The sequence below is a fragment of the Quercus robur genome, chromosome 2 (assembly GCF_932294415.1).
Source record: "Quercus robur chromosome 2, dhQueRobu3.1, whole genome shotgun sequence".
In the NCBI taxonomy this organism is placed as follows: Eukaryota; Viridiplantae; Streptophyta; class Magnoliopsida; order Fagales; family Fagaceae; genus Quercus; species Quercus robur.
In genome coordinates, this window is record NC_065535.1 from 81774255 (window position 1) to 81784648 (window position 10394).

The following is a 10394-nucleotide window of genomic DNA, read 5'->3' on the forward strand; positions in this document are numbered from 1 at the left end:
TGGGGAAAACCCATGGAAATAGCCAAAGAAAGTCCATCCCTAATCGCCCAAAGTTCAACCATAACACTAGAAGCATGACCAATTTGCCAAGTGAACCCACAAATCCACTTGCCATTATGATTGCGAATAACCACCCCCCACCCCCCAACCAATAGGGCCTAGGTTACCTAGAGAGGACCCATCCGTATTAAGCTTGGCCCACCCAAGATCACGAGCGTGCCATTTAACCACTAAAGGAATGGTTTTATGAGGAGTGAGAGAAAGCCCCGAAATGGCATAGAACTCACAAGCATTAGAGACACATAGGTTCATAAGCCTAGAAAGAGCTCCTACCACTAACCAAACTTAGGATTAAACCCAATTTTGTTCTAGTGAAGCCAAATATAGCAAAGACTAAAAGGGAACAAAATTTTCCAAGGAAAGAGGTGGTTAGGAGCTATAGTCGAGGAGGAGTAATTGAGATGAAGCCAATCCATCAAAGGTAGATTAAAGGAAGCCATAAAGGTGCTAGGTTGCACAATCTATTCCAAACAATAATGGACTCATGACAGTCCTTCAACATATAAGTAATAGTCTTTGGTGCAATCCTGCACTCAGACAATTTAAGTAATATTACGCCACTCAATTGATTTATATTGTCAGCAAATTTTGAAAAATTTACTATTGGATTACATTTTCTTTTTGATATCCTCCATGCTTGCAAAATTTCAAGATTATAAAAAAAAAATCAATAACTATGTCATCGATCAAATATTTAAATGTCGGGTTTCTGTATGTTAAAATGACACAAAAAAGAGATTGAATGGTAAAAATATTTTTGTCACAAATTTCAGTATGTATTTTAAGAACATAGAGAACCTGTAATTTAACGGTAAGATTTTCAAAATATTAATCCAATTAAATTTTTTAGGGGGGGGAGTAACGTTACTTAAAGTTATATAAGGTGTTCAATTAAAAAAAAGGTACAAAAAGTGTAATTTGATTTTCTCATAATCTTTTTTACAACTTGTTAAATTGAGAAGTTGTTATTGTTTGTTGTAGGAGAAATTATTTGTCACACCAAGTAAACTATATCCTTCTCTCACATAATTGTGGATCTCATGTGTGGGACAAGACCTATATATGGTTTTATATGGACACAACTTGTGTCCATGCATTAGTGTACTGGACACGTTAGGATACAAACACAATCCCAACCCATGTTATATTGATATAAGAAGAGAGTAATATGGAAAATTCTTAAGTACTTCTAGAGTATAGTGAAATGATATTCTCATCTCTCACATTCATGGTGGACCCACAATGAATTTAATGAGTAAACTCCACTATGAATGTAAGAGGAGATAGCACAATTCACTGTGTTCTGAAAGTACCTAAAAATTACTCGATTAATATACCATATGTACTAGAGTAAATAATTTCACATGTTGTAGGAACTAATACTACTTTATTGTCTACTAACCTAGGCTTAACTTTTGATTCTTGTCTTTGTCAATTGTACCACTGCACTTGGTCTTTATGCACTTCTTTCTATTTTAAAAAGTGTCATGCTACTATGCATCATAAGTACAAGTTTTTGTAAAGTAGGGAATAAGAGCTGAGGTTCAAGTCTTTAAAATGAAACTTCACATCCATATACATTTATATTAAGTTAAAGTAAAATTATATTCCAAAGCAAAAAAAAAAGAAAAAAAAAAGTGCCATACAACATTGGTCACAACTTGACGAGGTGATTAATAATCACTAATCAGTAATTATACATAAATCCACTACCGTTTCTTCTAAAATTTTCCATTTGCACTTTCATTTCATATGGACGTTGTTCAGATTCGAATGACTATTGTGTCCCTGAACCAGATTAAGTGAACGCCCATCTCATTTGAAAATTGACATTACCAATGCCACACCCAAAAAGTTCAACCCAACTGCCAGCAAGTTGACGTTTTAAATGCTTCCTTTGCTAAGTTGACTTTGTGCATTTATTTAATCCAAGACCATGCATAGATACACCACTTGTGGAAACAAGAAATAGCCCCCATCTTTCCATCAAAAAAAATAAAAGAAAAAGTCTCGTCTCTTTTTGGAGAAATTATAAAGATTTTATGGTGAATAAGCGACATAATTCACAATTTCACAAAAAAAACTCTTATCTATTTAAAATTATTGAGTTAATTTTTTTTTAAACAGAAACTGATTATTGACTTAGCAATTTTAAACAAGTAGAAGTCTTTTAGTGGAATTGTGGACAAGTAACGTAGTCCATCAGAGAACTATATAATTTCTCATCTTTTTTATCCTGCATGAGTAACAACAATAAATTCACAATAATTTCTAATTAACACGTCACATAATTAAAAAAAAAAAATATATATATATATATATATATTGTGGTAAACCTATCATCTATAGGTGAGTTGGTATGTTAATTTAAAAATGTTGCAAAGTTTTTGTAGCTCTTTATTGTATTCTGAATGATACAAGATCATACATAAAATATATTCACATCACTTATGATAATGATAATATTATTGCTTTTAATGTGCCCATATCAGTCAAAATTATTGTAAGAAAAAGACAACAGCATTTAATTGGATCTTTTTAACGGAAATATTCAAAATTTAAATCCTTTATTCCCAATTATCAAAAAGAAAAAAAAAATTGTAAGAAAGCAAACAGGACAAAGTTTAGCTATAAAATTGATTATACCCTAAGGCTACAACCTTACTTAGTAAAATAAATATTACTATATTTTTTTTAAATCTAATCGTTGAATTGTATGTTATTTATATTCTTAATACACATGTAAAATTTTGTGTCAATCGGATATTATTTACTATATCATCTATAAGCTTATATTTTATGCATAATTTTAAACTATAAAGACTTGCAATTTAAACAATTTATTGATTATATAGCTATTGATCTTTAATTTTTTAGAAATTTTGCAAGCATAGAGGATATAAGAAGATGTAATCCAATGATGGATTTGTCAAAATTTACCTCCAATAAAAAGATATTTAGTAAAGTTGTAGCCTACAACCTTAGATTACAACCAATTTTGTAACTAAAAATCATCAATATTCTATATGCATCTTTCTTCCATTTAATGGATAGCCAAGTAGTAATATCATATTTTGTGCTGTGTTTTGTCTAAAGTTCAAATCTCATCTCTCCCCTTTCCTACTATCTGGTTACTAAAAAAAAAAAATTCAAAAATATATTAAACAACTAATGTTGCCAAATAAAAAAATCATTAAGAAAAAAACTCAAACACAACAAAACTTTTGAGACTATTCAGTCTCAATCACTCAACAAAATGTTCTATAAATATATTTAATATACTTCTACCGTGTTGTCAAGTAAAAAAAATTATAAACAAATCAAGAGCACCAAATCCCAAAATTTTAAATTTGGGTCCAAAAAACTTAAAAACCCAATAACTAAAGTTTCAATCTCATAGCAATTTAAAATTTAAAAATAATTAAAAAAAGCCAAACACAGTAATTTGAATTAATAAAAAGAAAAATCGAATGTGTTGATTTTCTCACTGGGGTTACCTAAGATCATTGTGGGATTTGGGTGTGCAAATTTTCTCATCACATTGGAGAAGTTATGGAGAAATTATTAGGTCTACAGGGAAGACTGCTGACATGATTCTCCCTGACCTCTTAACCAATAAAATATTATTATTTATGTAAATGTGACATCACTTGATAATTTTTTATTTTTTATTCCTTATGCTGATTAGAAAGCTCACTCATAGATTTGCATAGATGACATCATCTCATTGGTTGGGAGGATCACATCAATTATCCTCCCAGTGTACCAAATAATTTCTCAAAGTTATGAGTATTGTGCTTGAACTTTGAACCCTCTGAGATGGGTGTAAGTCTTAATTATGCTTTATTTATGGGGTTTTATGATTTGATCGTTGAACTGAACGCACTTCTTTTGTCTTCTTTCCTTGTCAATAATTGTAAAATTCATCATAAATTGAGACTTTTTGTGAGTGACCGCAGGTGTCTATTGAGGAGGTTATGAGCATTGAGTTCGGGAAAACGAGCAGATGTGCTAAGACTTTTGTTGGCTTGGATATTTCTCCGGATGTTGATTTGAGATTGAACTTCTTCTTTTTTAATCTTAGATTTGTTCAAGCCATTTAATTAAATACCCTCCTTTTTTTTTTTTTTTAGAATGCTAAGCATTTTTAACACACATACGGGGAGAAGAGAGAAGGTTTTTTTAAAGAAACTTATAGTGATATATATCCAAAAGGGTCTAACTAGAGATGACAATTTTACCCCGCCCTGCTTAACCCACCCCTCCCCACGTGGGTTTTCTCCGCCCCGCAAAGGTGGTGGGACGGGGATGAGACAAGATTTTAGCCCCACACCACGGGACGGGGGGGGGGGGATGGGTTTAGACTTTTTAGACCCATCCCGCCCCGCCCTTCTTCGTCCTCGCCCTGCCCCGCGTTAAGGGTTATAACTGTTAATTTTTCATATCCTAAAACCCTACTATTTAAACAAACATATCAATATTAGCTTATTTTATTCTACCCAACATGGTTCTCTACTTTTATTTTGTTATCTGTTATACTATGAGATTTTTTTGTGATTATCTTGTTAAACGCTTGGATATATTATTCAAATTTTTTTTTTTTGAAAATTGATTTGATTTGATGGGATAAATTTAGTTGTAATTTCAAATATATTTTTATTAATGAAATAGGTTTCAATAAAAAAATTGTACTAGTTGTAGGGCAAATTAACAAAAAGTAGAGTTTTACGGGGTGAGGTGGGACTTCGCGGAACCCCAAGGAGTGGGGATGGGGTTAGAAAGTTTTTCCCATCATGCGAGATAGGGCAGGGATGGAGCAAGATAAAACCATGTGGGGCAGGGACGAAGACCCCATCCTTCAACCCCGCCCAGCCCCATTGCCATTTGCCATCCCTAGGCCTAACTATTGGATACATAGCACAGGCTTTAAACCTCTTTAACTCCCTCCCATTTGAGTAGGTACAATGGTTAGTGCGTTACACCTACATTTCCATTTTAGTGCATCATTGTAATTGTTAATATGGAATTGGTATGTTAATTTAACAACACTCTTAACATGTGAGATGACGCCTTGAACCACAATGAGTAAGATATACATAGATAGATCTTTCTTATAAAAGGAATTGAAAATTGAAAGTCGGGGGAGTAAATTTTTAATAGTTTATTTTATGTTTTTATTGTGATTTGATTCAAGGACAAAGTTAGGATTTCAATTAGGAGACAAGATTGAAAGTAAAATTAATTAATCAATATTAATAAATGAATAATTTTATGAAATTGTCATACACAATCTAAAATAAATTTTATTTTATACCAAGTTCAATTTCCTCAATTGCTCTCCATGTAAATAGTTTACAATCAAATCAAATTAAAAGAATAATTTAAATATATAGAGTTTGAAGATGTAATTTGATTCCGTAAAATAATTTGAGAAAATAAATAAATAAAAAAGTGTGAAGAATATAGCAATATATGTAGAAAGTTGTATACATGTCTCATAGTTTTGAATGCTTTTAAAAATTATGTAGAATTCAACTTTTTCTTCCTCTACTCTTCTAAGTTGTTAAAATTTGATCAAAGGGATACTACAAATTTTAAGAAGGGTCCATTTGGTGAGAGATCAAAATGGCATTTTTAAAACTCAAAACTCTATTTTGCATCTACAACTCCTCATAACTTTTTTACTAACGGCCATTTTAAACTCAAATATAGTTTTCCAATAGCTTATACAAATGCACCCTAAATAGCTTTTACAAACTGATGTGCCACCAATCACAAAAAGTAATTCAAACACTCATTTATTATTTTGAAGTGTCACCAATTACATTGATTGACACATCAATTTCTAAGTTTTTCATAATGAAATCTGTAGTAATTTTAGCATTTTCCTTTTTTAATTATTATCTTATGGGATCTACTATTCAATCTTGAGTTTAAGATGTTAGGGTAAATTATGTATTTGTAGGAAAATCTAAGTCAAAACGCATTTTTTATGCATTTGAATCTTAGTTTTTAAGTGATCATAATGTGTTAAAGAACTACATTAAAAACACAACAAAACGACTCAAGGATCTACTTAAGAAATTGCAAGTTTTGTTGTTTCGAGTCTCAACACTAGGTGGTTGATTGAGACTTGCTAGACACTAGCTCGACACCTGGTTGATCAATTGAGACATGGAAAAACATAATTTTAATTCTATTTTGTTTGATGATGTGGCAATTTTGGAATTCATGCATTAGGGTTCCAAGACGACTTAAATAGTATTTTTCAGAGCCGTCATCATAAGAGGTCTATGAGAACTCCTTTGCAACATCATGGAGACATATTTTCAGATCTAGAGCACTTTATACAAAAAGAATTTGTTGCAACGTTATGCACCAAGCCAAGTTTCTAGAGCTGCAAAATTCCTATTGTTCCTGTCAAGATTGTTGCACCCTCTACCTTCAACAATCAAAGAGTGATTGTGTGAAGTTAGTCATAGATTGGGTATCCATTCATTGAAGAGATACTTGGAAGAGTAGTCCAACCAGATTGGAGTTGCGCTTAGATAGCTTAGTAGGTTCTACTATAGATAGGTACGTTAGGATCAAGTAGATTCCTTATATTTGTAATCTCAATCTTTTATAGTAAGTTTTTTAAGTTGGTGGTTGGCTTTAAACTACTTGTTGGGGTTTTTCTAGTTAGGGGTTTTCTCATCACCTATGTTCAAATTTATTTTTTGCTACACTTAGAATTGACGAATGGTTGTGCTTGTCACATAATTAATTAGACCATTGCATAATTAACCTAATTAATTAAATTAGGTAATTGATTAATTGAAATAGGGTCAATTTAAACCCAACACAAGACTTGCTCATGAGGGAGTGAAATATGTGATAAGCAATTTTTTTTTAAAAAGTGAGATTTAGTGGGACTTATTAGTCATCTTTTTTCTTTGTTTGTTTAGGAAAATGAAAAAATGATGGTTACATTTTATCTTTGGAGAGTTTCCAATTTGTGTCACAGTAAAATACTTTCTTTATAACATAATTAAGGATTGATTTTTGTGGAGCTCAAGGCAATTGCCCTTCCTAGGTTGACTCCAAAATTTTATGTCCCACTTTTCCTACTCCAAAAATAAAAACTTGACATGTGTAACCCAATTAATTAAATTCTAATTGTATTCCTTTAATATTTCAGTTACTCAAAATAAATAAATAACTCAACACACCCCATCACCACTGCCAACCTTCACCACCACTAATCCATAACCTACCTTTGCTAGCATCGTTGATGCTTCCATTCACAACCAACCATTGCCTCCGATGAACCCTTCTCTCTTCTACTTCATCCCTCTTAGCACACCCCAATCACCACCACCAACTTTCACCACCACTAGTCAACCACCTACCTTCGCCGACGCCGTCAATGCTTTCATTCATGGCCAACCACTGCCTCCAATAAACCCTTCTCTCTTCCACTTCATCCCTCTCAAACCCACCCACCACCAACACTATACTACCCCTACCTCTCACCCAACACCAACCTTCATCGGTGCCACTAACAAGAGGTTGCTAAAGCCATCAACACAGTCATGGCCAACCACCCTCCTCAATGAACTCATATCTCTTCTACCCACTACCATTTGCAACCAAAGAACAAATAACCAAATCAAAATTTTGGTTAAAACAACAATCCCATCAATTTAAAGAAAAACCATAACACCCTTTTGAAAATAAATGAGAATATTGCAGGTTGATCTAAATAGTCACAAAAAATCCTTAATAACCCTTCAATATAAAGATAACAATGGTGGTGGGTGGGTTTAAGAGGCATGAAATGAAGAGAGATGGGTTCATCGGAGGCGGTGGTTGGCCGTGAATGGCAACATTGATGGCATCGGCGACCTCTTGCTAGTGGCCCTAGCGAAGGTTGGGGGTGGACCAGTGGTGGTGAAGCTTGGTGGAGGACCGATGATGGTAATGGACTGATGAAGTGTGCTGGGTTTTATTTATTTATTTTGGGTAACCAAAATATTAAAAGAATAAAATTAGAATTTAATTAATTTTTTTTAGTTAGTTACAATATATTGTTAACCTTGTAGCTTGAACGTTCGAGCTACAGAGTTAACCCGTTTTCTCCTAGACCCTTAAGTGCTTTGTGCATAGGGAGATGTCAACTAAGTTACAAGGCTCTTGGCAAAGTTTAATTAATTAGCTTACACATGGAAAGTTTTAATTTGTGGAGTACAGAATGGACCAGGAAAAGTGGGACAGAAGATTTGAACTCCCTTGGATTCACCATCGACTTCAGTAGTTTCTCAACCCCCCCCCCCCCAAAAAAAACCTAATGTTTAATCAACAGTTTTCAGTGTTTAAATAACATTACACATATTTTCACACACTTTTTCACTTACACGTATTTTCAAAAAATACAAACAATATTATTAGAACAATATTACCAAACGGACAATGCTTGTGAAAGTTAGTCATTGTCTATAAATAGTGACATCCACTTTAGTATATTGATTTTGTTAGCGAATGTCCTAAAGGCGTTTGTTAGGAAACTATTTTAGGAAAGTTTTTATGGGAAAGGAAAATAAGCAAATGACTTTTTAACATATTTTTCTATTTCTTATAAAAGTGGTACCAAAACTTTTCTAAAATTACTCATTAATAAATGCTCTAAGGGCACTCATTAACTGGACCCATAATGTATTCCATAGAAATGCACATGCACAAAAACATTTTAATTTATACATGATGTAACTTTTTTACAAAAATATTTATTTTTAAAATTTGCTCTTTTTTTGCTCATTTATGTAATATTATCCACCCTTTAAATTAATGTATACAAATAAATAATTTTTCCCTAGAAATTCAAAGTGAAATTGAAAGATAATTGTCTTCACTTTTTAAAATTTATTTAAAGAGTATCTATTTTTAAATAGGAAAATGCTAAAAGCACTACAAGTTTTACTATATTAAGCTTACAAATTAATGTGGCAATAAATGTGATTGGTGGCCTTCAACAACCTCATAATTGAATATTTGAATTGTCTCTTTATGATTGGTGACAATAAATGTGATTGGTGAGCTTCATCAACCTCATAATTAAATATTTGAATTGTCTCTTTATAATTGATGACACATTAGTTTGTAAGTTTTATGTAGTAAAACATGTAGTGCCTATAGCACTACTCTTTTAAATAATCACACCTATATACACAAAAATGGGATATGACTCATCAATATTACACTACTCAACAACATTTCATATGATTAATAATTACTAAATCCACAGTTGAATTATGTGATTTCATCCACAATTGAACTATGTGATTTCAATGTGTTCATGATAATCTAGATGGTCAAATTTAAAAACTGTCTAGTTCATAAACTATTGGGGATTTATATACATATATATATATATATATAACAAAAATCCTATAATGACAAATTAAGGCCCGTACTTTTAAATATATTATTTCAAACTCCACACTTTCATTATTACACCAAACACTTAAAGAATATGCTTGTAGACATCTCATTTTGTACCCGGTTAATAAGCTTTAGTCCCCAGTCCCAATGATGAGATTGATATGTCTACAAAAGGTAATTGAAGATATTTTGATAATTTGGAAGTAATCACAACTTAAAAGTGCTCAAATGTTTTTGAAAACGATGTTGAAAAATGAAATTTTCTCATTGTTTTTACCATAACTTTTGATTCACAAAAATTTTTGAGTTAGGTTTGCTTTATTAGAAATTAGACATCCTGGGCTTAAATTTGAACATAAATTTTGCATGATTTGAATTTATATTGAGTGAGTTATGGCCATTTGAAGTTGGGCTAGTTGTGCAGTTAAATTTAGGGTTTTTGTGAAGCATGCATACACATGGGTTAAGCATGCGTATGCATCCCTCGAACCTGCATATACAGGCTTGTTTTCAACAGCTCAAAAATTCAGTTTTGGCCCCCCAAGACCTCAATCCTTGATGGGGGATGGCCCTCAAACCCTTAGGAATGTCCAAAACCCTCTAAATGACTTCGAAAACCCTAGTTTAAGGATATAAATACAATCTTATGCCTTTAAACTCTAAACTCAAACCATAGCTAGAGAGAGACTATTTTTCACTAAAACTCATCCAAGAACACTCTTCACTCTTAATCTTCTGCGCACACAACTACTATATATATTTTTTAGTTATTCAAAACCTATCTCTAATGGTCTTAAGGCAGAAACTTGTTTTCAATCCCAAAATCAAAACTTTTTTCAAAAGCAGTCTTTTTTATTATTTTTGAGTTGTGACTAACAAAGAATTATTGATATGTTTGATTCCCTTGATTATCA